The following is a 6651-nucleotide window of genomic DNA, read 5'->3' as shown; positions in this document are numbered from 1 at the left end:
TTTTATTTCATTTTCGAAATTATAAATCTTATAAATGATTGTTTCAATCTACTCGCAACTTAAGTATACAATATAAAATACAAATTATATCATTAAAATGGCAGAATTATTGAAGTTAAAACGAAATAATGGCGGACATCTGGCGTTCGTGTCGGCGTTTTCGCCGGAGTCAGCTAGACCTACTTTAATATAATTTTAATTATTCTGAAGCGTATCTTTAAGACTGACCATATTTCTTAATCAAATTCCAAGGTAAAACGTTATGGAATTCGGATAAGTACTCCAGTTGAATTACCTCGTTTAAGCCTTTTGGGATACCTGATATTATTTAATCGACATACACTGACAACAAGTTATGTTTAGATAAATACTCGGAGGTACACCGCCGATCATCTCCCTATGAATATGTATGAGTTAGGGATAGACTTTGCAAGTATTCTTCGCACCGATAAGTGTCAACGTTCTCCCTGGTTCTCCCTATTTCTTTTGCCATACGTTAATGCGTGAAAGACAGCACGATCTTCATACAATATAACTCTGTCGCAAGTTATCACCTAATATAATAAAAAAAGGTTTTATCATAAATATTTTGAAGTCTTTCACATTGAAAATGTGTTAATGGGTTTACTAAATAGTAATATTATGCGCTGTTGTTCAATGCAATATCAATGCATAAAAAATAATTGATCAACTTAGCTACAAAAGTAGCACTTAGAGATTTAAAATATTTACAGTAAACGACTATACAGGAAAATTTTTGTTCCACCGAGGGGGTGTCTTTGGCGACAGAGCATCAGAGCGATGAGCACGGAAAATTAACGGGAGATTTCTTCAAAATGTCGTTGGTGCGATTCTTTTTTTTATTGCATTTGTAGGCAGACGAGCATACGGCCCACCTGATGGTAAGTGGTCACCGTCGCTCATGGACGTCAGTAATGCCAGGGGCAGAGCCAAGCCGCTGCCTACCATAAATTCATAGACGAGATAATTTTATTCGGGGATTGATAAGTAAATAGTGCCAGAGATTTTGATATAAAGGGTTTTTCAGGAAGAGCGCTCGAACTGAAAAATAAAATAAAAAAAACCTGTGTGATATTGCCACAATTTATATTTTATTTTAAAGGGCATTCGATGACATTATGTTTTTTTTTTCACACAGAGATTCAGTGGATTTTATTTAAACTTTGAATGCATCGCTTTACTGAAATTAGCTACAGATCGTTCCGATGTTTGAGCTGTGTGAAATCAGATACCTATGTTGGATTCATATGGAAAAAACAAAATCGTGGAACTTTACGTTCATTTTGAAAAGGAAATAGTAATTGCTAGTTAATCAAATAAGTCTTTGGTATAGAGCTATCAGTTAAAAAGGTTTCATACATAGATAATATTTAACATACACATAAAACATTACCGCGATACTTATGACAGTTTAAAGCCGATGAAAAACAGATTAATTGCAAGATTGCTAGTCTCGTATGTTCAAAATCGAGGTAAATTATCTTCAACACTTTTTTATTTATTTATTATTCCTACCTAAGCTGGTAGCCTTGAGAGGCTATTCCAGCGTAACCTTAACTAGTAGGTGAGCTCACGGGACTCAAACCTGACGACGTTGCTAACACGAACCCTAGCAAGAGCAGTACTTCGCAGAATCTACCACCGGATCGGAAACGCGACCCACTGAGAAGATCCGGCGAGAAACTCAGTGGGCTGTGTCTGAGGGTTCAACACTTAATATTTAAGTCTTCAACTGCATAGTTACTTGTGATCATAGATACCGATGCTACATACTTGACCAATGGTCCTGAATCATTTCTACGTTGAAGAAATCTAATCGTGTAAGGTAAGGTAGATATCACTACAGCGCCTGTTTCTGTCGAAAAGTTGGTTTAATTATATTAAATTCACAAAGTTCTTCACTTCACTATTTAATACTACGAGTATAACAAATTAGCAAGAGAACAAAAATCAGATAGCCATATAAAAACAAATATAAAACTTCATCCTGTTTTCGTATAGTAAATAATTCTTTGTTGCATCATATGTTTTTCTCTCTAACAATCACATACCTAATCTATATTTATAATCCAGTGTATACATACTCTATGTCCAGGTCCTTACCGGCTCGTTATTGTTGAATAAAACTTTAAATGATTTCGTAGGTATCGTAATAGGTTCGAAGGCAATGTTTTTTACGCACCCATAAACAAAAAATCTTAAAAGCCGACTTCTCACGTTGACGCGGGATCGATTACATCGCCCCCGAATGAGCACAAAAGCGACGTGTTTTACAAAAGATTGTATACATGTACCGAATATGAATTTATCCCGAACTGAATAGTAATGTTTTCTTTTCAAAGGCAAATGAGCTTAGATCTCGGCCCTCTCAGTTAACTGGTTACAGGGGTTCAAAAACACCACAGTCAATTTTTTTTGTAATTGTTATGCTGCTCTTAAAATTGTAAGGTATGAATATTTTTCACCAGAAAAGGCTAAATCCTTATGCGCGGACTTAAAATACGCCATACTGAGGTGCACCGATTCCTAATTAACTTGTTAGACTAATTAACACTTTTATTACCTTGGTATGTATACTCGTATATGTATGTATATCTGTTTGTATGTAATGGGATATTTGATCGTCGTTATCATAGACTTCAAGACGTCTTATTAACTTGAAACGTGTGCAACTTATGTATCAAGAATCGATTATAATATAATAATTTAATAGCTTTGCCTAATAACCAGACAGGATGAAAAAAGAAGATTAAATTAATTCTTAGTTTGATTTACTATTTAAGACTGCTTTTTTGGTTTCTAAACTACATATATTTTTTGTTATAAAAAACAGGTACCTGATTTAATGAAGTTATGTAATAAGAGGAGGTGAGGCGTCTTTTAAGGTTTATTATAAGCAATAACCACCATTTGCCTGTCTGTTGCGAAGCGGTTATGAATTTTATTTGGGTCCGAAGGTGTCGTTATTGCCCAAAATTTTGGGACTTTTACTTTATGTCTCAATATGGGTGGTGTTGTTCATGATGTGTATGAACTTAACCCCTTAGAATTAGGTGGTCCGAGAACTTGCCTCAAGAAATTGTATTTATTATTCTATTAGCACCAAATGGATCTTTATTTGCGTTACTTTTATCATATGGTAGACAAACGAGTTTACGGTCCACCTGGTACAGTGTTTACCGAAGCCCATTCTAATCACGAAATGATAGCCGCCGTGAGACATGAGGTGAACGTCTCAATTATGTTGTAATACGGCAGCCCTAACCCTTCTGAAAGGAACGCACAAGTGGTTCGTGTCGTTGCTTATCCATCTATACTAATATTATAAAGCTGAAGAGTTTGTTTTTTGAACGCGCTAATCTCAGGAACTACTGGTCCGATTTGAAAAATTCTTTCAGTGTTAGATAGCCCATTTATTGAGGAAGGCTATATAATAAGCTAAGACAAATACAAGCGGAGCACTAATAAAGAATGTTTCAAAATCGGGTTTTTTTCCCCTTTTAAGAGTTTCCGCTGCGTGCGCTGCAGAAACGGTTAAAGTTTCGCTAAAATAATGTATGACAGAATTGTTCCCCTTTAAGAGATCTAAAAAAAATCCGCGACAGCATGTGTCTATGTCAAGTCTATGTTAAGTTAAGTTATGTTAAGTCTATGTTAAGGTTGGCTCACTATAACGTTTTATAAGCTAACCAAATTTATTCTAAAGTAAATCATTATTTGTGAACTATTCCACGCGGACGAAGTCGCGGATAAAAGCTAGTAATAAATAATATGTAAAAAAAATGATGTCATAATAAATGCTATTTATAAAATACGAGTAGGTACAAAGTGAAAGGCGAGATAACACTAGTAATAATTCCGATTTATTGTTTTCTCCGTTCGCGATCGTTTCTTGAACTTTTCTGGTTATAATTCTTTTTTATTGCGAGCGGAGTGCGAAAGCTATTTGCATGAGATATACCAATAAAATATGATAACCTAAATGGAATTTATTTAAGTGTATTTGAGCTGTTAAAAGTGCAAGTTATGGTGTTTTGTTTAGTTGATAGGTATTTTATTTCATTTCATAATTCGTCCAAAACAGCTTATGCCCTCACTTTATATCCTGATCTTTTAGTAGTGGAAGTAGGACGTGTGGTAAGCACGGAAGAATTGGTACCAGCATTCTGACTGAAAGCCTTTATTGTAGAGCAACTAAGATCTTAACTTAGTATAGAGTGGCATTCTGTTTATAATGTCCATAGGCTTTTCTAACCGGTTAGTTTACAACTGAATCCAGTACAGTACTTCGGACGGAGACGATCTTGAAAAACTGGTGATTATAGGGAGAGTCAAAGCAAAAAGATCACGGGGGCGCAGTCCAATGCGTACGTAGGTCTGATGATGTCCGCATCACCCTTGATTCCACCGTCTACTATGCTCTCTGAGTAGCCGAAGACAGAAGGAGGTGGCATAGCATCGTGAGAACAAAACCCATGGATTGAGGTGGTCACGACCCTCAGACATGAGGAGCACGATTGAAGAAGGAGTTTGTGGCAAGCCGTAAGCTTATCAGTCCATCAGGGTAAAAGGGTCCCTTTTTATAAGCTGCTAAGCTACTATCTATTTAGGACTATTTTTATACCTTGTTTGAAGACCATGTCACAGCTGGAAATATTTTGGAGGAAAGTCATACCCCCATCCAACGCCATATGGTAAAACTAATTACTGTAAACGTAATAAGGATGAATGTAGTGATTTCAGGTAGTAAGAATGATTTCTGCTCTGGTGGGTGGTAGGTACGATGGAAAAAAGAAGTCAATAGCAATAATGGGGGTTGGGAAATAATTCCTTACGGAAATCCGTGAATTTGGTAGAAAGCACGTTACAGTTATACCTATTTATTCAATGAGTACACCGATTTTAACAAAATCACACATTTTTACATTACAGGTAACATCCAAGGGCTATTAAACTGATTTTTATAAGGCTATTAACTTCATTATTGCTCATCGTTGTTTATAGCATGTTTACTTGCAATTATCTTAATTTTTTTGCTTTGTGTGTGTGTTGTGCTATAGATTTATTAAATTGGATTTTTTATATGTAACCTTTTAATTACAAATGTGGATACCGGAGAAACTTCCAACACACGAACATGAACACTCAATTCCAAATACCAAATGTATTTCAGAGAAAGAAGCGTATTGAGACCGGAAATCGAAACCGGACCCGCGGGTCATGGTCACTATCAAATGGACGAACGAGGGGAATCTAATTCTTGGAAAAGAAGATATTTTGAGTTATCACAAATATTAGTTTTCATGTGCGTTTAAAAACCCTTGAAAGTACCAAATACGAAGTTTATCCATTTTTGAAGTGAAACTTCTTTAGAATCGTTGGGTGTGATTTCAAACTCGATGAAAAGAAAAAATGAAACGTGAAGTTAAAATATCAATTCACAGAGGGTGCTACCTCATACTATAAAAGATAATCAACAATTATTTCTATTTAGTTTCGAGCTCGAGAACCTATATCAACATCTCGTCATCGCGATTCAGGAATTGTTGAATGTACGGGAAGCGACATCTGTTGATAACAAAAGAGAAATTTTCTCTTGCTAAATCATACTTACTTGGCGTAGAGATACCGTGATCATACAGGCGGTTCCCTCAGAGTGAGGCTGCTCCATTGCACTGCGGAGTGTTGGTGGTTACCCCTTGCGATTATTCTTATTTTTTATAAGTTTCACTTCTACCGTGTGTGACTTGCACACACACACATTTTTTTTAAATTTATTAATACCTATTGATAAGCTATATGTTCGTATAATACATGAAATTAGATTCATTGACACCTCAATGTTTGGGTTCATTTTATATATGTATTACATTTCTCTCTTTTACCTTGAAACTGATTTTTGTGGGTAAAGATGGAAAAAAGTAACTGTCACCGAAATGTTTTTATTGGTGAAACAAACACTACATTATTACTGTTTTTTTATACATATTTAATACACTTTTAAATACATATTTAATCATAACAAAAAAGGAAGTCAATGGACAGACAGAGGGTAAAGACACTAAATAATATTCCGTAATTTAATTTAAAAAACTGAATTTTTACAATTTTTCTTCTGAATAGTTTAAGCGAATCCTGTTAACTAAACAAAATGTAGGAGAAATGTGCGAGAGAAAGAGACGAAAATGGTATTTAAATGCTATAATTTTGACCTATTTAAATTATTTAGATAATACCGTAATTTAATTTAAAAAACTGAATTTTTACAATTCTTCTTCTGAATAGTTTAAGCGAATCCTGTTAACTAAACAAAATGTAGGAGAAATGTGCGAGAGAAAGAGACGAAAATGGTATTTAAATGCTATAATTTTGACCTATTTAAATTATTTAGATAATACCTACTAAAAATTTGTTTTAGAAATACCTTTCATCTATTTTATTAATTAAAGGTGTACGTATTTGTTTGTTCGTATTCCCAAGTGGTGCACCCGATTTAGTTCAGCATTTGTGAAGTTATTGGAAGTATAAGGTACGGTTTTTGTAATGGTAAAATAAAAATATGATAGGTAAACGCGTGAGCAGTCAGCAAATGAGTAGTTTTCATTTATTTATTCATAATCAAAACAGAGC

Source organism: Bombyx mori, chromosome 12 (assembly GCF_030269925.1).
Source record: "Bombyx mori chromosome 12, ASM3026992v2".
NCBI lineage: Eukaryota > Metazoa > Arthropoda > Insecta > Lepidoptera > Bombycidae > Bombyx > Bombyx mori.
The sequence above is the reverse complement of the archived record's forward strand: the minus strand, read 5'-3'. Positions refer to the sequence as shown.